General features: G+C 43.2%; 1 pseudogene; it reads left to right on the forward strand.

Moving 5' to 3' along the window:
• The first annotated feature begins 12,400 nt into the window (after positions 1-12,400).
• LOC127778293 (2-hydroxyisoflavanone dehydratase-like) lies at positions 12,401-13,717 on the forward strand (annotated as a pseudogene).
• The last annotated feature ends 10,962 nt before the right edge of the window (positions 13,718-24,679 follow it).

A 24,679-nucleotide genomic window follows, 5' to 3' on the forward strand; every position in this document is an offset into this window, starting at 1 on the left:
CCCTTCTTCTTTTCTCGGGGTGGTGGCCTTGCCAGCGACCGCTGCTGCCTGGGGTGTGGGGGAGTCGCACGGGGCCATGCCTATCCTAACGCGTCACTCGATCCGTTCATTGCCCCGCTCTAACAAACCCCTGACAAACCAAGACGAAGAACGGGTGGCTCACCTTGGCTACGCGATCCTTAGGTTGGTAGCGGCAAATGCGTACTTGGAGTGGAATCTCCAATGTGGCAGCCCGAGGCTGAACGCCAACTAAGCGCACTACGAACGCCCTTAGACAGACACTATCCCTACAGGTTATAGCTTCTGCCTCTTCTGCCGACCCACAACTCCTTATCACTCTCCAGGATGTGAGCAACACCTTGCCATCATGGCAGTAGTTGATTCCCTTTCTGATTGACATACGCTCTATCACTATTTACTTTAACCCATCCAAGTAATGGTACCTTCCACATAGTCGCCTCCAAGGAGCATTGTGGCTTCCAAATATTAACTTTTAATATATGTATACAAATTATAGTTTAGTTTGTTGTTTTTTATGCATATTATTGAAGTTCAATTTGAACTTGTACGTTTGTGGAGTGAAAAATCACATATTATTATATCTTGCCATTTTTTCGCAAAGTTTGCTAGGGACATTAAAAATGATTTTTACTAGCGTATAACGCAAAAATATGGGTTTAATTTGCTAGTGGATACCCTAACTTCTTGGTTCGTAGCTACCGGACACCACATGTATTATCTTTTTATTTCTCGCTATTTTGGAGAGAGAAACTCTACTAAATGACCAAAATGCCCTTCTTTGTTTCTCTCCACGTCAACATTGTCATGCCCAATGGCGGACACAGGAAATTCACACTAGTTTTGACAATTTTAGAGATCGCTCCACCACATTTTTGTTTAAAGAAACACCAACGTCTCATAGCAAAATTTTGATGGAATTTTTCAAAATCTGATCAAATTGTGGTACAAAATTCATGAAAAATATGTACAATTCAGAAATAAGCAATTCTGTTACTCCTGTTTCATCCCTTGCCACAATCCATTGGCGATGCTCTTGTGCCAGCATAAATGGTAAAGAGAGTGAAGCTTGGATGTGGCCTAGGTGAAAAGAAAGTAATCCATGTTCATTTTCATATTTGATCGATTTAACTTGATCTAACACGGTTTTGATTGATTTGATCATTGATCTAAACCTATATATATGTGTACATATACTTTACAGTGTCCACTCTCTAGTCTTTTCATGATCATCTTCTTATCCCAACCGAGTTTCAGTGCCCTCTCTCTCCTTACTTCTGTATCTAAATCTGATTGCTTTTCTTAATGCATACTGCTGCAAGCAACGTGTGGATGCAAAGCATCATGCCCCTAACTTATCTAGCTATTCTTCTTTCTTTGTTCTTCTTCCCCCGATTTTATTTCTCAACGATTATGGGACATCCGACAAACCATGATCACAATTGGATTCTATTCATTGAGGGGATTCCATTTTTATGCTTTCACACTACCATCCAAGCCAATAATTGCATACCCATCATATTATGTTTCCATTTTTTTATGTCAGTGCATACCAGGCAACCCCCTCCATTCCTGGCCATGCATGCCGCTTCATCTCGTTTTCATCTTTGCCTGGACTAGGCAGGTTCCACGTTGTCACCGTTAAACAGATCCTTTACAGAGGGCCTTTGTGTCATTTGACAGTCGAAAATGGCAAGAAATTATAAAATAGTAGGCTCGGTGTCTGGTGGTAAAGAACATATCCATGAGTAAACCATATTTTTATAGTATCCTTTAGTAAACATCACATTTTTTTCAGTGTTTTGTAGTAAAATTTACCATTTTTTTTAGAGTTTTCCATAACAATTTAGTTGATACTCCCTTCATTTCATATTACAAGTCATTTATACTTTTTTTTTAAACTTTTTAAAACTTGATCAAGTATATAAAAAAATAAAATAATTTGATGTTATAGATATTGTTAAATTTTTTATAAATGTACTCAAACATAAAAAGATTTGATTAAGAAAAAAATATAATATGAAACGGTAAGAGTACGTAATAAACGAATGGACGTCTAAGTCGGACGATTAATTAAACGTACTCCCCCTGAATCTCCAAGTTGGCCGTACGTACGTTTGCTTTGTCGGCAGCTAGCGTCTGCCTATCACGATGGCCACCATCACTTTGCACTATTGCCTGCACCTGAACTGTCCTTGTCGCGAGCGTCTTCGTTCTCATCTGCGATCCACTAATACGACATTAATTTGTTGCATGTACCTGGCTGTTGTGGTGCTACGCTGCCAGCGATCGCGATGACCTCTAGCTTTAATTTGTGCTCCCTGAGTTCAACATGCTACGGCTCTATGCTTGTCGTATCGATCGATCGACAACAACTTGGTAGTCGCCTTATTGCTCCCCCTCGTACGTTCTATGCACCCAGCATCCTGTTGAAAACGCTCGCTCCACTTACGGAGACGATTAATCCTCGGCACCCTCATCAAGTTGTTAAAAACTGATGGAAATAAGAAAGGCATTTCGAAAAGAGGACTGCGCACCTTATTCACCTCGTCGTTTGCAAAATCTGAAGGAAAATATGGTATCTTCGAGCACCAAGAAACCACCACGGCATACCTTTTCGCTAAAATTAATTAAAGAGGAAGTAATGACATGTGGACTCGTAGCATAAAGCACTTACACGACCCCTTACCCAACCATGTATAATGTATAGAGTTTTTTCTCTTTTCCTTTATCTCTAGACGTTGTATGGATTGTAACCTTGCAATGATGCAAGCATGAGGGAGGGAGTAAGGGGTAATTTTATCATTTCACGTCAATTTTGTGATGGCCAGTCAAATAGGGAAAATATGTACTACAAACCTAAACAAATGGGTGTATGACATTTATCCACGTCATCATGACTACCGCTTTTACTCTAGATTTAACCATATTATTTTTACTCCTAGATTATCTATGAGTAAATCGTGTTACTCATAGCACGTTGACACATGTCAAACGTCCATTTATATTTATTGAATTGTAGTTTTTAGACTTACAATATGTGTGGAGTTTACACTACATATATATATTCTTCCAATCAAATAGAACCCAAACTATTACGGTTGTGACAGTACTTGGGCAAAACTAAGCCAGCAAATTAAAGTCGTGGTCCAACGAGGAAGTATCAGGTGCAACGGTACAGTTCCGTGCTCCCGTACTACCAAGCTTAAAAATGCACCCAAAAAGTCAAAAATAAAGTGAAAAAATTCAGAGGTCTGCAGCACTATGACACATAGCATCACACGAAAAATCAACTTAAAATATGATGTACATAAGGAGAAACAAGGAAAATATACGGTGCAAACTACATATGTACTACATATGTACTAGAAACCTGCTACCGTTGGATAAAAAAAAGACGTCTAAGATTCATCCACATCATCATGAGTAAAAATTTTACTCGCAGATTCACTCATGAGTTAAAATTTTACTAGGAGCACAATTTTAACTCATGGTGACGTGGACGAATCTTGGACGTCCATTTTTCGATCTAACGGTAGTTTTCAAGTTTCCACTACATATAGGATTTGCACTACATATTTTCCCGAGAAACAAAAACAATAAATTCATTCTCAAACAGTGTTCAAACATGTCACTTTACTATTCACCTGAGATTTGTGTGATTCTACATGTTATTGTGCTACAGATCCCTGATTTTTTTTCACATTTTTTTGATTTTTTGGGTGCATTTTTGAAGCTTGGTAGTACGGGAGCACAGAACTGTTCCGTAGCACCTGCACCTGATATATAGTTCCTCCCAACGAGCGCACTAACTAAAGCAAGCTGTGGTACAGGACAGGAGAAAAGCTCTTACGGTATTTTGTCGATTCGACCTTGCAACTTGTACCGAGCAAGATTAAAGTGTATTGATTTTGAAGTGCAACTCTCTTCAATTTTTATAGAGATATAATTCGATTTCATATATAATTTCATCAAGCAACCCATATCGCGTTTACGTTCCCATCTAGGTCGATCTGCTATAATTAATTGAAAACATTGAAATATATTGTTGTTGATGTGAAAATAAATTTTGAAAGACCATATGAAACGAATTCCAATACGGAATGAGGTAATGTTTCACGGCTATGAATAATTTGTTAAAGTGATTAAACATTGAGAACTGCTAGACCACGCCGCTAAACGGGATAGATTATGATTGGGTTAATAACGAGTCGTTGCCCCCACCAACCGTGTCCATGTGTCCCCACGCGTCTGCATCGTTTTCCCCCACACGTCTGCATAGTTCACCCATACCCCTCATGTGTCTGCTACTCCCCCACGTGTCCATGCACTGGCATCAGGTCCCCTGTGTAGTACCAATCTGGTACCAATAATATCTGATACGATACTTGATACCTGAGGTACTAGATCCGGTTGGTATCTGAGGTACCAAATCTAGTACTATAATATCAGATTCGATACTTGGGGTACCAAACCTGGTACGCACTGTCAGGTACCAAATCTAGTATCAGTGTTTGATCCGATACTTATACGTGAGGTATCAGATCTAGTACCATAGGTATCAGATAAGATGTTTGGGGTACCGTTTGATCCGATACTTGATACCTGAGGTATCATATCTGGTTGATACCTAAGGTACCAGATATAGTACCATAGGTATCAGATCATATACTTGGAGTACCGTTTGATCCGATACTTGATACCTGAGGTATCATATCTGGTTGATACCTATGATACCAGATCTAGTACTATAGGTACGTATCAGATCAGATGCTTGGGGTACCAAACCTGGTACCTATGGTACTAAGGTTGGTGGTACCTGGTCTGATACCCATGACATATCAAGACCAGTAGATGTATATTAGGCCTGGTACTAAAAAAAAGTATAAAAGCGTGGTACCTAGTGGTATCATCTGGTACCAAACAAGTCATCTTCTTTTTCCTCTCCCTAATACGTTGTATCCCAATTAGCCGTTGATCCCTAGGCATGAAATGAAAGCAACAACCAAAAAATAAAGATTGTGAATAGATACAGGCAACAAACTAGTAGAAAATCCATACTCTCATCTTCCTCCTCCTCGTGGACATCTAGCCCCATGCAGCCTCTGCTACTGCTGCACTCCTATCGGCTTCTCGAGGACGGTGCTGATGGCCAGCTCAAATAGGTTGTTACGATCGATGTGGCAGGGGAAAGGCTCCGAGTGGCTAGTGGCTCGTGGGTGCACAGAAGGGGACACGAAGGGATTAGCGTGCGCGTAGTGGGTGGTGGATGATGTTGCGTAGACGACGAGTCAAGATGAGCGTGGGGTGTTAGGTGATCATTAATCTATCCCGTTAGGACGGTATTCCGTTTTATAGATTTTCTGTTAAACATTATAGGGCTCATTAATACTTCCAGGAAAAAAGATAAAATATGTCTTTATATCTCTTCTTTATATAAAGCTAATGTACACTAAACACTTAAAAGCTCAACATGCAAGCATTTTATTTATTTGCACTCCTAAAACTTACAAGCAAGCATTCCATTTCAACCCATTAAACAAATAAAGCTCAACATGCAAGTATATAATAATTATATCCACAATTTATTTCATTCTAAAACTAAACATATATATGCTAAATCATTATTCTCAAAATCAACATAATATTTCAATCCAAATCATTTTCATCATATTTCTCCAATATCTAACATATATCCCGTAGCAAAACGTGGGTATCATCTAGTATAGTCAATGCGAGCAGCTTCAATTCTTAATATCTAGTGGTGTGAAAATTCAAAATAGGATCACACAAATGTCCTTACAACACATACTGAGCACAAAGTCTCATTCTCTGGGCACTACTTGCCCAACTGCTTGCTTGTTGCCTGCACCTTCACGGTCCTTGTCCATGATGCCAGTGCCAAAGCCAGATCGCTCGCTCGATCGTGGATGACGACGACGACCGGCGCGTCTGCACCTGCAATATGCCAATGCCAATGCCATGGCCGAACCTGCAACATGCATGCTAGCTCTTGGATGATCAGGGCACTCTCGCTCGCAACATTCACTGTACGCGGGTGCACACTCGCCCGCAGTCGATTTCACTGTACGGGTGAAATGTACCAAGCACTCAGTTGGCTACGGTTTATAGAGGCCCAGTAATAGTTGGCAAGATCCTCTAGCTAGCTAGGTTGACGTAGAATCTATTCGAAAACAATTTTGGTCGCATCATCAGGATGATTAATTATGATCAGATCAAAGGAGAGGGTAAATAATTATCCGTTTCATTTTAAACAATTAATGGTAGCAAACATGCAACGAAACCAGCTAATAATGCTAAAAACAAATTCTAAACAGTACATAGATCGTTGGCTAGGGTAGCACTACAGGAAACCAGCAAACATCAACAATCTACCTCTAATAAAAAGGGAGTGATTCTAAACTCTTGAGGGACATCCTCTCATATTTGCATTTCACCCAAATAGTTATAAAAAATTAAAAAAAAATCAAAAAGATAGATTAATATATAATAAATCGCTCCACAAACATACAAGTTAAAATTAGGATATGGAAAAAAACCTTATATACCTATACATATACTCCCTCCGTCCCATAATATAAGGGATTTTAAGTTTTTGTTTATACTGTTTGACCACTCGTTTTATTCAAAAAATTTGTGCAAATATAAAAAATGAAAAGTTGTGCTTAATGTACTTTAGATAATAAAGTAAGTAAAAAAAATAATAATTTTAAATTTTTTTAATAAGACGAGTGGTCAAATAGTGTAAGAAAAACTCAAAATCCCTTATATTATGAGACGGAGGGAATACTAAATTAGACCCTTCAAGAGAACACCCACACGTTAATTAAGACGAAAGATTTGATCGTTGGTTTGATGAATAATTAATACAATCCAGATCAATCATGTCAAGAGTTCATACAGTTAGAAATTGCATGGACTATATATAGTTTAATCTATATCTATATATACCTAATTAAAAAATAAGCAAGTACCCCGTAAAAAAAATTTTCGTACGTCTTTTTTTATTTTTTTTGCCCTTTTTTCCTTTTTTTTCCGTTTTCCTTTTTTTTCTCTGTCCGTTTCTTTTCCTTCTTTCTGTCCGATTCTTTTTTTAATCCGTATTATTTTTCTTTCTTTCCGTCCTTTTCACTCTTTTTCTTTTTTTCCCAGTTTTTTCCGTCTGTCTTTTTTTCGTCTTTTTTTCCATCTGCTTTTTTCTCTTCGCCTTTTTTCGCTTTTTTTCTAGGCCTTTTTACCGGGTGTTTTCATATGTTTGTTGCTGTTTTTTACTTGTATTTTCTCGCACGCGGTAAGTATTTTTTTTATGTGCCAAATTTTTTTATCGTCCGGCTGAACACTAGCATCGTCGCTAGGTCGATCTGCCTTCCCATGCGTTCCTCCTCTAATTGATCGCCAAAAATCAATTCCCCACTACTGCCCTCATCATTTTCTGATTTTCTCTTTTAACTCCGCTTTAATTCACTGAATTTAATCTCTATTTAAAAATCACCGTTTTTATCCCGAGTTTTATCGCTCCGATTTTAATAAAAACGGAAAGAGGTGATCGAGTGTATCAAAATCCCTCAACCAATTTTAAAAGATCAAGAAAGATTCGACCAGATTTGATGGGAGGATCGGTTTTGGCATGTACAGACACGACATTGTCTTTCGGAGGTTGAAGAGGACAGGCTATGCTAGCCGGATCTACAGCTCCACTTGACAAGGAATGAAATGAGCTTTTGGTCCAAAACCAAAGAGTAAAATATATAACGATACAAAAATATTTTTACCCGTTACAACGCACGAGTATTTTTTCTATAACAATAATAAGATTAAAATAGACTTCACCAGTTGCAATGCACGGGCATGTTTTCTAGTAATTTTAAAATATATAATATATGGCACAATTCTTGGACTCTTATATAAGTTAGTGTTTTATTAATTTATCTTAAACTAAAAAGAAATTGTAGTTAACAAAAACGTAACTGACACGTACTATATATATTCTTTTAAGATAAAGCATCGACGATGACTATTTTTAGAATTTTAAAATTGTACTATAATAATATGATAGCATCTGTAATGCACGGATTGGCAACACTAATAGCATCAATCCGAGTGGCCCCTCTAACTACTTCATCGTCGTTTGCTCGTTGGCTTATTAGCCATCGAAATCTGTATTTTGAATTGATTTTGAGATTTACTTTTATTGTAGCATGTTTTTCAATATTTTATTTTAAATCATCAAGAACATATATAGATATATATTTTTTACCTATAACTTATTTTTAATTATTTCGTTTGTATTTTCATAATTTATAAACTGTAGAGCAAAGAATGAGAAGCGCACTTGTCACCGTTGCTAGTTTAGAAAAATTTGAAGTTTCTTCCTCCAACAACTAGTTGACAAAGGCGTGCTTGTCAGTTGTCCCTCACGCCATTCGCCTGCACTTTTGATGTCCTTGTCCGTGCTGCCAGTGCCAATAAGGCCATTCACAGTACACCTCCGTAGCATTTGGCTTCAGCGCAAAAAGTCGAATATTCCATGCCACATTGTCCATATGCACGGCCTCCCTAGGACCGTGTAGCAAACTTTAGCTACGGGTTCCTCGGTTGCAGGTGAGACCCACAGCGCGTCAAGGATGAGAGAGGGAGGAGAGAGAACAGTCATCCTCGCGCTCCACGCCAGTGATCTCGTCGGCCAAAGGAGGAAGGAAGGCTGCCGGGCATAAAGGGGAAGCTCACCGGCCGCCGATGGGGAGAGGGGAGAGGCCACCGATGGGGAGAAAGGAGCTCCGCCGTCCCTTGCTGCCCGATCAGCGTCCGCCGTCCCTCGCCGAGCTCATCGGCCCCCGCCGCTAGATCCGTGCACGCCGTCCCTTGCCGAGCTCACTCCTGCCGATTCAACGCTGCCGACCTTGCCCTCCCACTGCCAGAGGCCGTCGCCGAGGTGGGGATCCGGCGGTAAGGTGGCACCGGCGCTGGATGGATGGGGATCGGGCCGGAAGAGGAGGAGAGGCGCTCGAGCTACCGCACCGCCCCGATCCGCAGCGGCCGGAAGAGGAGGAGGGTAGGCGCTCGAGCAGTCACGCCACCGGCCACGCCGCCCCTCGATCCACGGCGGCCGAAAGAGGAGGAGGAGGGGAGACGCTCGAGCCGCCCTGCCGACCAGCGTCGTCGAGCTCCCGATCTGCCGCTGGCGTCGTCGCCACATGGGCCACCAGGCGTCGGCGTTGCCGCTCGAGCCGTCCGTGCCGCCGTCGCCATCTGCAGCGCTGCTGCTGTGCCGGAGGAGGAAGGGGAGGCGTGGCAGCCGGAGAAGGGAGGAGGCGCACGGGCGGACTGGGTGGGGAGCGGACTGAGGATAAGGGAGAGAGAAATATTTTTTTTTATTTGTGTGTCTCCTGTTTGATGCTACATAGCACTGTGAGACTTGTGGCAAGTATTATTTTTCTTGTGTCTTTGTTCTATGTGGCAGCCCCAGGCTCCGCAAAATGGGTGGCGCGCTGCTAATGCCTTAATGCCAAAGGCTTCAGACTCGTTGACCGGACAGATCGGATAACAGTCGGCTTTGCACAAATTGCGCCCTCATGTTGAATGTACCAAGCACCCAGTTGCCTGCGCTTTAGAGACGCTCAATTATACCGTTGGCACAATCTTCCAAGTTGTCCTGAATGCCTTAAAAATCACATTGACTTTAATCTATTCAAAATCTCATTTCTGTGCCGGGTTTGGTCGTTCTACGAATAGTTTAATTAGAGGGCTAATACTCCATCTGACCTTTGATGGATAATGCTATTAATTAACTTTTTTAGACTCATTCGTTTCATTAAAAGTTATGTAAAAATATAAGTCAAACTTAACATAGATTTAATAATAAACCAAATCAACATTATAATAAATAATAATTTTGTATTTTTAATAAAACTAATAGTTGAATGTTTGTTAAAAAGTGATCACGTCATCTATTTGTCAATCGATAATCACATTGATGCGAGGGGCCCTTGTTTATCGATTGACAAAATTTTGCTTTATAAAACAAATTGATCAAATAAGATCAACAGTTCAGATTGCTTTCTATTACCAGTAGAGAGCATCGTAGTGGAACTCAAAAAAGATTAGATTTGGAAGATACACAAAAGCAAGATGACCCATTAGTGCGTGATTAATTGAGTATTAATTAATTTAAATTTTAAAAAATAAATTAATATGATTTTTTAGAGCAACTTTTTAGAAAAATTTGTAAAAGACTCACACCGTTTAGCAGTTCGGGAGTCGATCACGTGAAGAACGAAGGAGTTTTTCTCCCAATGAGCTGTTGCTGAAAATAGCCTAATGCAAGTTGTACGTAGAACAAGGCCAAGGCCATACAATAATGGCATATGCGAGCTACGAGGTGTGCGATCTCTAAGAACCAAAAAAAAGAAATTAGAGCCGCCAAATCTTAATAACTAGGTGAAACCCCGCGCATTGCTGTGGGAATTTAGTATGATAACAATAAAAAAAATAATGTGTAAGATAGCTAGATAACATCAGATTAAGTAAATTAATATGGTTTATGATAATTTAAATTTAAATAGTATGTAGAATGATGATTCAAACGTAAAAAGTAAGGTGGTATAACTTTATGGAAGAAGAAAAGTAGGGAGATAGTTTGGACCGTAGATTATTCATCTCAAGGCTAAAAACAATTGATGTGATATGACTTAATTAGAGAAAAAAAGAAGAAAGATAATTTGGACCATAGATTTGTCAGGGTTACGGATAAGGCATATCCTCTACCCTTGGATATACGCTATACAGCGATATGGTATATCTGCGCGTGTACGGACGTTCTCTGTATACGTTAAGGAAATTCATCACGAAGTCCACAAATGGAAAGATTTCTACCCATATAGGACTGGGTCGTCACTGTATCGTGCAGGGTCCGATGTCTCCGAGTCCTACTAGGAAACCACCTGACCTGCGATATAAAAGGGACCCCTCGGGAGGACCAAAGGCATCGAGTCACATAGCCAAGACAACCATCACAGCCTACGAAGCCGAAGCCTATTGGAGCCAAGTCGCCGGGTGATCTAGTTGAACCAACTCGACTACGGCCTCGTCGGTTTCACCGAGTTCCACTATTCCCTTTGTAATCTGTAATTTTCGTCATATAATCCCACATCAACTGGATTAGGGCTATTACCTACCAAGGGACCTGAATCAGTATAATCCCTGTTTCCTATTTGCTTGATGTCGTACTACGTAGATCCTCGTACTAGCGTACCCCAATATCCTTTATATCCAGTCTACGGGTATCCCCGTCGACAAGATTAATCATTTAAGCACTACCTAAGAGAGGATGGACTATATAAGTATATAGGATATCAAAAAACATAATAAAGATATACATTGAAACATTTATGTGAATTATGTTGGATGATAATTTAACATGTTTGTATTTGAAAAGCTCTTAAATTATAAAAACTATAAAGATATAGCATGTTTGTATGATGTTTAAATGTGATCATTGTTAGTGGATGATGATGTGACATCTTATTAATTAGTAGATGATGATGTGGCATCTTGTTAGTGGATGATGACGTGGCATCTTTACATGTTAAGCTTAAGTAGTTAGTGGGAGATAACTTTATAGTAAGATAGGATATGGAGTATCAAATATACTTAATTAGTGGCTTAACTCGAATACTAAAGAACAGAAGGTCAAAACTAATGCCCATAACTAAAAGTAAAAGGACACAACATGCCTAATACCTAAAGCTATATCGACTAAAAATAGATGTAATCACGCTCTACGAGTCATCATGATTAGATGTTTGTCCGTATTTTCTACCGTTCTACAATTCATCGCATGTCAATCGTCATGACATGATTGTGGGGTATTCGACCGTTAAATTTTAGGGTCTCATTCAGGGTTTGAAATTTTCGAAATTTCGGTAATTTCGCCCCCCCCCCCCCACTGGCAAGCTTACATCTCGCCCAAAATTTCCTTTTTTTTTTTTTGCAAATTTTTGTGAATTTGGTCAAATTTTATTCAAAATCACTCAAATTTTCAAATAATTTCGGACAGAAAATTCCGAAATTTTGATCTCCACCGGCAAGAAAACCAATTCCGAAATTTCAAACCCTGATCTCATTACGCATTTCACACCATGGGCTTCTGTTCGTAACTAGGGCCGTGAACAAGGCGAAAGAGAGGAAGATACCTTTCGCGGTGTTCTCCGGAGGGAGCTAGGCGACCGTCGGCTATAAAAACCCCACAAGACGGAGCCATGCATTAGCAGCACAGCACTCGTAATACGGCCTGTAAACTAAACGGCCGGCTGCCTATAGCTGAACGCCCTCGTAATACGTACTAACGTACATATCCACCACCATGCAATCAAAGAAGGCTCGCGTGGCAACAAATGGCCGCGCAGCCTCCAGTAATGTCGCCCTCGATCTCTACCCCTTCATCCGCAAGTACAACGACGGCTGCGTCGTGCGGTTCCTCACTAGCACCTTTGTGCCGGCGTCGGAGGACGGCAGCGCCGGCGCCGCACGAGGGGTCGCGACAAGGGATGTCGCCATCGACCGAGACAACGGCGTGTCCGCGAGGCTATTCCTCCCGTCCGGTGCCGCCGCTGCCGCCGGCAGGAGGAGGCTTCCCATCGTGCTCTACTTCCACGGCGGCTGCTTTTGCACGGAGAGCGCCTTCTGCCGCACGTACCACCGCTACGCCGCCTCCCTCGCCTCGCTTGCCGGCGCCCTCGTCGTGTCCGTAGAGTACCGCCTCGCGCCGGAGCACCCGATACCCGCGGCGTACGACGACGCGTGGGCGGCGTTCCGGTGGGTGGAGTCGCTCTCCGACCCGTGGCTCGCGGAGTACGGCGACCTCCGCCGGACGTTCGTCGCCGGTGACAGCGCCGGCGGCAACATCGCCTACCACACGGTGGCACGCGCCAGCCGCGAGAACGACGACGACGACATCCAAGGACTTATTATGGTGCAGCCCTTCTTCTGGGGAGCCGAGAGGCTGCCGTCCGAGACGGTCTGGGACGACGGGGTGTCGTTATTCCCCCCGTACAAGGTGGACGAGCTCTGGCCATTCGTGACGGCCGGCTAGGCCGGGAACGACGACCACCGGATCGACCCCGCCGACCACGAGATCACGTCCCTGTCCTGCCGCCGCGTGCTGATGGCCGTGGCCGGGATGGACACGCTGCGCGACCGCGGCTGTCGGCTGGCGGCGCGCATGCGCGGCGGCGCCGACGTGACGCTTGTGGAGTCGGAGGGCGAGGACCACGGGTTCCACCTCTACAGCCCTCTCCGCGCGACCAGCAGGAGGCTCATGGAGAGCATCGTGCGGTTCATCAACCAGCCTAGCCCCGCGCCGCCGCCGCTGCGGTGGCCGGCCACCATCCTTTCCGAGCTGCATGACACTACCGACTCGTCACAGATTCTTCTACCCATGCCCACTAGGGAGTACAAAGCAGTATTTATTGACAGGTTGGAAAAGAGAACTAAAACAGGTGCAAGCTCAGCAAATAGTACTGCTGCTAATGCATCGTTAACAATCGGCCGGGGGAAATTAGCAACAAAGAAAAGCTACGGTTTGTTCTTCGGCCAGACCAGGGCTTATATTTACGGAGGGTTAGCTTCTGCAGGGAGCCTGCAGTGTCCTCGTCCCTTCTGTGGAGCACCGTCAGGTTAGCTAATCTCCGTGGCCAATGACAAAGAGTTCTGATGGGATACGGTGTGTTTTACTACTGGGCGATGACAAGATGTTGTTTTATAATTATTATGTGGAAAAACAACTGTTCTGGTAAAATCTCCCTATAACGTAAGAAAAGCTGGTATTATGTCAAAAAATATTTAAATCAATCAAGGAGCTAAGAACAAGTTATCTGCAACCAGTTGTAAGTTGTAATGTTCATTCTTATTAAAATTATTTATGATCCATCGGTGGTATGTACTTTTCCGGTTTTATATTATATTATATAAATAGCTAGAGACCAAGTCGTATCTCTAATAATATGAAGGTCTGTCATTAAAGATAACTATGAATTATGGTCTTGTACTTACAAGTACTAATATTTCAAAAATAAAATTGCTAGAAAACTTGCGACAGTTTTCTCGAATTTTCAGCCCTTAGATCCGCTCCGTGGTTCGTGCGGGCAAGAAGGAAGAAAACAACAAAAAAAAAAATTGGAGAAAACTGTCGAATTTTCAGCACTTTGATCCGCTCCATTATTCGTCCGTGCAAGAAGGAAGTAAACAGCAAAAAAAAAAAAGTGTTGTAGACAGGAATCAATCCTAGGCCCTCCCCTTAAATAAGACAGCATTCCAACCACTAAGCCAGCTCAAGTATATATTGAATGAACAATTACATTTTACTTACGCTATAATTAACTACACAATTAGTCCCTGTTTTCCTCTAATTTTCGGATAATCTTGTTATATTTCTACTCTCTTACGGGCTTGCTAGCAATGACATCAGTGTTGGATGCAAAGGCTTAAAAAAGTTTGAATGTTTGGTACCTCGTTTCTGTCGAACGTCCTATAGGTATTCACGTGCTTTAATCTATTTACATAGCACTTACACTTTAGTTACATAGTAGTTACATAACACTTACACCGTAATTAATACAGAGTAGTTACATAGTACTTATACCTCAATTATGTACTAGTTACATGATAGTTATAGTGTAGCTACATTGTATAAAATTAGGATTTACAATTTTTTTCAAGAGCATGCGTATTACTTTTGAATTATTTTTCCCTTATACATGTTGACCAATTTCATGCCGTTCAATCAATCTGGGTGCTAAGATTAGTGGTTTGTACTTATATGGACCCGTTTCAACTGTTGATGACAGATCCTATGGTTAAAAAATTTGAAAGTTTTGAGCCTAAAAACTATCGATAACTCACTAGCTAGTTCCAAAAAAGAATACACGATAGATCAGGCTTTCGTACTTATCTTTTTTTTTTGACTAAGCTTCGTACTTATCTTTAATTTTTGTTTTTTTTGAATTACACAGATACTCCCATCGTTTCTTTCAACACGTCGGGACGTGCCTCTAAAACATTTTACTCTAGTGTCCGCGAGGATATTCCTCCCGTCCGGTACGTGCCGCCGCCACCGGCCGGAGGAGGCTTCCCATCGTGGTCTACTTCCACGGCGGCTCGTTCTGCACGGAGAGCGCCTTCTGCCGCACGTACCACCGCTACGCCACCTCCCTCGCCTCGCGCACCGGGGCGCTCGTCGTGTCCGTCGAGTACCGCCTCGCGCCGGAGCATCCCATACCGGCGGCGTACGACGATGCGTGGGCCGCGCTCCAGTGTCGGCGACTCGGCGTTCCCCCCGTACAGTACAAGGTGGACACGCTCTGGCCATTCGTGACGCTTGTGGAGTCGGAGGGCGAGGACAACGGCTTCCACCTCTACAGCCCTCTCCGCGGTCCGCGCAGACAAGCAGGACGCTCATTGAGAGCATCGTGCTGCCGGAGTTGCACGAGCACTTCTACTCTCCGTTGCACGCAAGCAATGGCGATCAGAAGATGTCAAGGGGCGCAACTGATTTGTCTTCGTCCCGGCCGCATTCTGTTAAGCGTGCCATCTAGGCCGTACCTTGCTGCGTTTCGTGATGAGCCGGACAAGGTGATAGCTCGAAGTGGCAAGAGATGCATGGAGATTAACAATGCATTAATAGTTGGACAGGAGAAAGCATCAAGGAGAAGCTTCGGGTTAATTTCGGCAAGGGCCAAGCCTGATAACTGGAGGGCCTCCAAGAACCCACTGCTGTCAGCATCAGTACGTCTCAGGGATTACCATGGCCAAGAATTTCTTATAGTGGATGTGTATGGAAGTTTAGTCACACTGTCGATCTCTGCTCAGTTCCTACATATAAGGAATAATGGAATCGCCTATTTTTTTTTACTTAGTATGCATTTAATACTGGTTCCTTCAATTGGCGGTACTAAAAATTAAGAACTTTAGTTTCGGTTTTCTTGTCTCGGTTACTGCAACCGGGATTAAAAAAAGGTAGAACCGGTACTAAAGATCATTTCGTAGAGTGATTATGTCAATCTTCCTCCATTCTCTATTGAAAACAATCAAAATCCAGCCACTGCATGCAAACCATATTTATGAAGGATTTATGCTGCGTTTGAGATGTCATTTCGGCTGAGATTATGGTTCACTCGTAAAACGATATGAATGATTAGGATTAGGATATGATCAATTGAGTATTAATTATTATAAATTTAAAAATAAGCTTATTTAATTTTTAAAAAGAACTTATATCTTTTCTAAAAAGTACATCGTTCAGATTGGAAAACGTGCGAACGGTAAACGTGCGTAAAGAGTTGTAAAAGCCAAAAGAGATTTAGAACTCAAACCTGATGGATGGAGTTGCATGCGTCCAGTACAACTCCATTACTACATCAATAGTGCTCTCCAGATCAAACTTTGCTATATTTCTGCTATAATTTTGTTGTCCCTGTGATTTGTATTTTCATGAAATTTGTATAGTTGTTTTAAGAACCGTTCTTTCCACTGCTACAAGAACCCTCATAGGGACCGGCCTTATAGGTGTCGGTTTTTCTTTAAAACCGGCACATATGGACCTTTCCCCACCTTCCGCAGGATAAAAGTAGAAAACCGGCACCTTTTATTAACATCTATGGGTGTCGATTCTAAAGAAAAACTAGCACCTATAATATATTATAGGTGCCGGTTTTCTTATAAAACCGACACAATGAGCCAACCCGGTGGGGCCCTCCACAAGGAGACAAGGCCACCACCGGCCCTCCCTCAATCGAGATCCATCCGGTCTCCTCTCTCTCTCTCTCTCGGTCTCCTCTCTTGATCCAGATCCATCGCCCTCGCTCTCTATCGCTCGTGTTGGCGGCCCGTTGGGAGGGGAGGCAGCGGCGGCCCGGCAGCGGCGACGGAGGGGAGGGTGTTGTAGGCGGTGGTGGGCGCTAGAATTGAAGCGGCAGGCGATGGGCGGCGGCGGCTCCCTCCCCTCCGCCGGATCCGGCGGGAGGGGAGGTGGTAGGCGGCGGCCCGAGGAGCAGCTGCGGGCGGCGCCTCCCCTCCGTCACATCCGGCGGGAGGGGAGGTGTGGTGGGCAACTACTGTCCTCCACGGTGGCACGACGGTGGCTCCTCTTCCTCTAAGACGCGGCGGTGGCAGCACAAGCTCGGGGTGATCGGCCAGATGCATGCTCGGGCGACATGCAGGCATATTCTCCACGACCGTGAGCATGGTTCAAGAAGGCGCTAGGCGCTAGTTGGGCGGATGGGGGGCGCCTAGGTCAAGTCAAATAGTCAAATTCAAGAAATTAGCAAGCATATTGCATAGAAATTAGGCTATATAACACTAAAATAGCAATAAAACACTACCCAAGTTAATTTAAGCACCAAATACACCATCAATTAACTAATCGTGGTGGCTACCCGACGCCTAGAGCCTAATGGGCGCTGAGGCGGCGCCTAGGGCCGATTTTTAGAACACCGACGGTGTGTCTAATTGGAGTGACTTCAATTTTTGTGATTTGTATGGGGATGTTGTTGGTTGATGAATCGATGGTGAGTCATGATGTTGATGAATTGATAGTGAGATGATGAATTGATGTTGATGTTGATGAATTTCAATGATGATGAATCATGTTGTTCTTGTATGTGGGATGAGGAGTTGCTCGATGCATCAAGCCGTTTTGTTTTATTCCTAGAACCTCAAAGGTGTCGGTTCCTAAACTGGCACTTCCGAGGTGTGTCAAAGGTGCCGACTAATATGTGTCGGTTGGGAAAACCGGCACCCATGGGGGTTTCCCAACCGACACCTATGGCTCTTTATGTAGTAGTGTTTATACTTGAAGAAAAATATCGGTAACAGGAAATCGAAAGAATTAATCTCTTAGTTAGCTAACTACTTGCGATAAGACCTTATGTCCAAATTCACATATTAGAAATTAAATATTTCATCCTGTACTGATTTCTATATTTTGGGACGGAGGTAGTATATATCTTCGAGTGTACCTACCTGACAAGGCATTCGTCATGGTACCCAAATGTGAGCTTTGACATCCTTAAATAATCCCTCCATCTCATTTTGATCACCACCTAAGCAAATATCGTAGAGACCAAGGGCAATAAAACCGTCATCATTCTGTAATTAATTCTCATCAGCTAAGGTGCTACGTTGTTTCATCTCCCGTGAATGACTGCATCAAATTTTAAATATTGCATGTAGTTGCACAAAGAGAAATTAATCATGGTTGGTTGCATGCAGTGTATTAAATGATGCACATTTAAAATTTATGTGAATTAACAAATAGACACTCGTTAGATGATGATCATTGATGATGATCAAACTGGTTGAAGAGAGTACTGCCTATGATTTTTAATTTTGAACTAACAAAGCTAGTTAAAGAAAAATGGAAAGAGCATTAATTATTACTCCCTCCATACTCGTAAAGAAAGTCGTTTAGGATAGCGACACGGTCTCCAAAACATAACTTTGACTTCTTGTTTCTATAAAAATATTTATTGAAAAGTGATATATATATATACTTTTATGAAAGTATTTTTTAGGACAAATCTATTCATATAATTTTTATATTTTCAAATTCAACAACTTAAGAGTTATTCGTGATTTATATTCCCAAGGTTTAACTTAAACATTGTCCTAAACAACTTCCTTTATGAATACGGAGGGAGTACAGTTGAAGCTGTGGCATGTGGATTGCATGCAAAGTAAGTTGCCCAGCCGGCATGTACTACTCTTTGGAATCGATCGATCAATCAATGGCAAGCTATCAGCTGCAGTATTTTCGTCCATATATAAATATATACTCCTTGGTATGCACAGTCATATCCTCAACGACTTCTAATATGAGTATGGAGGAAGTACATGGCCAAGAGGTTTAGGGCCACACAGCGTCACATACAGGGAACTAGGCGAAGGCACGCCACAATTGGCTAGTGGTACGGTCCTTGGCAATTCATGTATGCTACGATGAGTGATTTTGATGCCTACTCACTCCGTCCTTAGAAAAACTCAACTTCTAGAGCTTGAATTTTGTCCCACAAAAAACCAACTTCTACCCTCCCACCTACCCTCAGCATGTAAAACGAGAAGTTTTATTCCGTTAATATCCTTTACCTACCTATCACTCTTACTACTTTTTTTAATGATTAAAGGTATTTTAGTCATTAATTCTCACTCTCCACTAATTTCTCCTAGGGATGCTAGAAATGGACTCTTTGTGGAATGGAGGGTGTAGAAACGAAAACTATACACACAGTTAAGCCTAGAAATGAGGACAGGTTTTTTTCAAGGACCATGTTAGGTCAAGAGGACTGTCTCCCTCACATGATTTAATCATGTTATAGGACACAAGAGATCATGCTTAGTTTAGAGTATAAGGACCATCTTTTTGCAAAGGAGGAAATCGGTCATGGAAATTCTCAACAAACGATATAGAAAATGATTACCGACAAAAACAAATATAGAAATAGTAAAAAAATAGAAAATGAAAAAAGAAACTATTTGTGTACTGACCATTTCTAAATTTTATTGTGTTCTTAAGGAAATTATCATTTTTATATCATAGTAATCATCGTATTTTTAAATACACGAATATTTGTAGTATAACTTCATTTTATTTGATCAAAGTTTAAAGGCATCATCAACCCCTTAACTAAATCCTTAACTTGATAATTAAGTACAACACGTTGTAACCTTACATTATCATAGTCCTTATCGTGTAATGCTTGGAGATTTGGCAGCCGTTGCTGTGTGGCGTGCAAAGAAATGGATCTGATTGCTTTCATTGTTTCTTTTTAAGTCTCACTTTGCAATTTTAAGTGCTCCTGGTGTAGTTTGGCCATCTTCGACGGGCATTTCTACAAAGTTCTCTGTATTCTCAGCAATTATTACATGCAGTTGCCGCAGTTCAAGGGCCCCTTTAAATCACAGGAATGAAAAAACGGAGGAATAGGAAAAAAACATAGGATTCTAAGATGAATACAAGTATAAAACAGAGGATTGCAAAACATAGGAAAAACATAGGAATGATCGTTTGATTGAGCCGCAGGAAAAACACAGAAATTCGAGGAGAGAGAAAGACTCAAAGGATTCTTAACATGAGGTAGAACCTCATGTTAAATTTCCTCCAAAATTTGTATGGGAAGAGGCATTCCATAGGAATTTCATAGGATTCCATAGGATTCATTTCTTTGATTCAAAGGGCTATATAGGAAAAATTCCTATAGGAATAAAATTCTTTAAAATTCCTATGAATTTCCTTTAAATAAAGGGGACCTAATTATATGTTAAAGAAAAGGGAATCACGGAACACATTGCAATCGACCAGACTAACGGCTATCCCGAATTCCCGACATTAGACCGGCCGGGAGTTGGCTCGGCCGCTGGCTAGGACATTGGATTCGGCATGCAAATCACTAGGCAACGCCTCTCCGTTATACGAAGAATAAGTTCACTTTAGATTTCTAAATTTGTCACGGAGTTTGAAATTCGTCACTGAATCATAGTATCAGATATATATATGACGCGTCCCTCAACTCTCAGAAACCAGTACAAATAAGGTCGTAAGGGGATTTGAACGGCGGTTTTTGCCTATGTGACGTTGACAAAGTCAAAAAAGTGAGACCCACAGATCGATGAGTGTTTCGTTAAGAATGAAATAATTACAGTGGAATCCACATCTTTCCCCTCTCCTCTCCCTTCCTCTCTCTCTCACTCTTGTGTTCGGACGAGAGTGGCACGCCGAGCGGAAGCACGAGGCGATAGAACTCATTGCGGCGGTGCTCTGACGGGATTCCGGTTGCCGCCCATGTTGCCTCGACTGCCTCTGCACCACCGCCACGACGAGGACCCTCTTCCTTCTCCTGTGCCGCCGCACTCCTCCACCACCTCCATTCTCGTGGGGCCCTCAATCTCCTCGACACCAACTCCCTCTCCCTCGCCACCTCTGCTTCCACCCATGCCGACTCCACCGCCTCCACACCCACGGGGCCATCCACCTCCTCGACACCTACTCTCTCTCTCTCTCTCTCTTTCTCTCTCCGCCTCCGCTGCCGCTCACTCCAGCAAACCCCCACCTCGCCTACTCTCTCCTCCTCTGCATGCTCCGCTGAGGCCTCCTCCCCAACCGCCACACCTACAGCGCCGCCTTGTGCGCCTCCCCCTACATGTGCCTCCGCCTCTTCGATGCCGTCCTCCACCATTTCCGCCAAGCCCCCACTAAAGCTCTCCCCACTAAAACAAATTCCCTCCCCGATATCGCACCTTCAACGCCGCGCTCAGGCATACCACGTTCCGTGTGCTTGACCGGATCCTCTCCTCGTGCCTCACCCCCGGCGCCACCACATTCCGCTCCCTTATTGCCACTGCGGTGTGATGGATCACTACGCCCTAGCACACCCCTTCGCACCTAAAGATCATCACCTGGAACATGGTGACGAAGATGCCAACGACATCGGCCGCCGGGACAAGCATCCGCCAGAGCTTGTCTGATGGGGCGAGGTGGCCCAGGCCATCGATGATGGCATCACTCCACACTGTGGCAAAGAGCGCCGCAGGGGTTCCGATGGTGGCTCAGGGTTCTGGCGACAGTGTGAGCGCGAGCAGCAACCAGAATACTGTTGGAGGGATGCTGCAACGAGCTCTACCACCTCATGCGTCCATTCGTTGTGCCACACTCCTTTGAACATAAGAGGGAGAGAGAGGAGGAAGGGAGAGAAGAGGGAGAGAGTGGTCTCACTGCAAATTTTTTATTTTTAATCGAACACTCACTGGCAGGTGAGTCCCACGTTTTTTTTACTTTGTCAATACCACGTAGGCATAACGTTAACCGAAACCGTCATCTAAACCGCTTTGGTACCTTATTTTCTTTGGTTTTAGGAGTTAATGGATACATCATATCTGATATTGCAGTTTGAGGATGAAATTCCGACTGGGCGACAAATTGAGAGATCAAAGGTGAACTTATTCCGTTATATGAATGCATGGATGATAGGCTTAGGCCATATCCAGCTAACCTTATGGAGTATGCTGAGATGTTGGAGTCATTTATGGAGAAAAAGTACACCGAAGGTCCCTCAACTTGTCATCGAGTTACAAAATCGTCCCCCAACCATAAAACCAGATATATGGCATCCCCAACTTAAAAAACCATTCACTTGAGGTCCTCCGCGTACGACTTCGACGCCACAGCAGGGGGCCCTCTTCGCACGCCCCGGTGGCCGCGCGTGCCACGCGGTCAAGGTGGGTGGGGTCGCTGCGCTCGCCTCCGACGAGGCCGATGCCATGGTGGACCGGCTGAGGGGGCTGTGGGATGACCGGGTCGCGGCGGAGGAGCAGTCCTCCCGTGTCGTCGTCGCCGCCGCGGTGTCGCCTGTCGCCTCCTCCTCTCCCGCCTCACCCGGGGACCTCCTCCCCAGCTGCTGGCCAGCTTACCCAGAGAACAGGAGAAGAGAAGAGTGATAGAGAGAGGAGGAGGAAGGGAGAGAGAGATGACGTGGCAGCCTGACATGTGGGGTTTACTCAGCCGCAAGTAAGACAAAACAGGTGTCAAAACCACCGAAGGATCTATTGTGATCGGTTTTGATTAGTTAAGGGACGCCGGGTATCTGGTTTTGCAGTTGGGGGACGATTTTGTAACTCGATGACAAGTTGAGGGACCTTCGGTGTACTTTTTCCATCATTTATTAGTGTGTTTGGCTGTGAAATGGGCTGATATTTTGATGACTTACGTTCAAGATTAAGAATAAGTATGAGCAGCTACCAGCGTGTAATTAATTAAGCTTTAATTATTACAAAAACTAAAAAATAAATTTATTTGATATCTTAGAGCAACTTCTACATAGAAAATTATCGCATGAAACATATCACTTAGCAGTTAAAAAAAATGTTTAAGGAAACCGAGGTAGAATCTGTAATGAACGGGGCCTTAATGTTAGATATGATGTTTAGAATGGGATAAAATTATGATTTTTACAAGCTATTCTCTCGTGGGACCATCTCGCACTTAAAAATTCCATGAAAACTGAGAGAGGTTTACATGGCATGCAATAGGCCGGCCTCTGCTCCCCTTTCTCTATTCTTCCTCTTCTCTCACTCCCAAATAGTCAGTAGGCCACTGTAGGATTGAATCACACGAACTAAGCCAACTAGAGGGGGGGGGGTGAATGGTTGAGATACCCAAAAACCAAAAACTTTTAGCGGAAATAAAAGTTACCCTCGAAATCGATGGATCACGGTCTGACCGAGGTAGTCGTGCCGGTCTGACCGTCTGAAAGCCACCAGTCTGACCGAGATTGGAACTCCGGTCTGACCGCCTGATCAGCTCGCTTGCTGTCGCTGCCGCCAGTCTGACCGCCCTTACGCCGCCGGTCGGACCGCCGCGATGCCGCCGGTCTGACAGCCGCTGAGATGCCGGTTAGACCGCCGAAACCCGGTGAAACACAAATCGAAGAACTCTCAAAGTAGATGACAACTTTATTGCATCTATCTGTGTTTACAAAGTGCACCAACAACACTCCTTACAAAAATCTCGACTAAACTCGAAACCCTAACTAAACTAGCTCTCAAAAGCTATACAAAAGCGATACAAAGCGATACCGGGAAGACTCACGCTCCCCCTCTATTTATACATGAGGTAGGCAGCCTAAAGCCACGAACCAAACTCATACTAAGAGTCCTAAACACCTTAGGAAACCCTCTAGTACAAGAAAGAAACTTTACATAACCAATCGTACCAAATTTGGACTCCTTCTAAATTCAACTCCGCATCCCATACACACACAATACCTCCATCGTATGCCATATGGAATCTCAATCAACCACGTGCATCAACTCTAGCCTTAGTACCCCGCATGATATCTGACCACCACGGACATCGTCTTACCACCAAGCCGACTCCCGGTCCATCACCACAAATACTCTCCCGAGGCATCGAGTCACCTACACATGAAACAAACAAAGAAACCATATTCCGAGACCAAACTATCTCCAACTTGACTCATTAGTAGCAAACAACAGTATTACATACGTATAGAATCCATCTAGAAGCCATACATCCAAAATTCTCAAGAATTGACATACATCCAATAGGATTAACCAAAACTACAACCTCAAATACTAGCATGAAAAAGCTAATAAACAAGAGAGTAGACCAAAATTATGTCAATCCAAAAATAAAGTGATGTTACCTTGCAAAGCAATCATCATCTCAAAATTGAACACTCGTGGGGAGTATGCCGCCAAAATACCTACGAACGAGAAGATGTCGAGGCCTCCGTGTTGGGGTTAGAAATAAGAAATTTTGGAATCCAACACTGAGTCACACGACCACTAGAAACAGTAGGTACATACGCACTTACAAAATCAGAATCAGACTTACCAGAAAGCTTACCTTTTTGCTTCACAAAAGTCCGAGTTGAATTTCGCACAAAATTGCCCCGAGGCTGGTCTAACCGCCGTTATACCTGCGGTCTGACCGGGCCTGGCAATCGGTCTGACCGCCGGTTCATCTGCAGTTTGACCGCTGGCCAGTCTGACCGACTGGTCACTGTCGGTCCAACCGTGGTCCTCGAATTAAAACCCGATTTTTGCCAACGTCGTTTTGCAAAAGCAATTTCTC

This window comes from Oryza glaberrima, chromosome 7, assembly GCF_000147395.1.
Source record: "Oryza glaberrima chromosome 7, OglaRS2, whole genome shotgun sequence".
Taxonomy (NCBI): domain Eukaryota; kingdom Viridiplantae; phylum Streptophyta; class Magnoliopsida; order Poales; family Poaceae; genus Oryza; species Oryza glaberrima.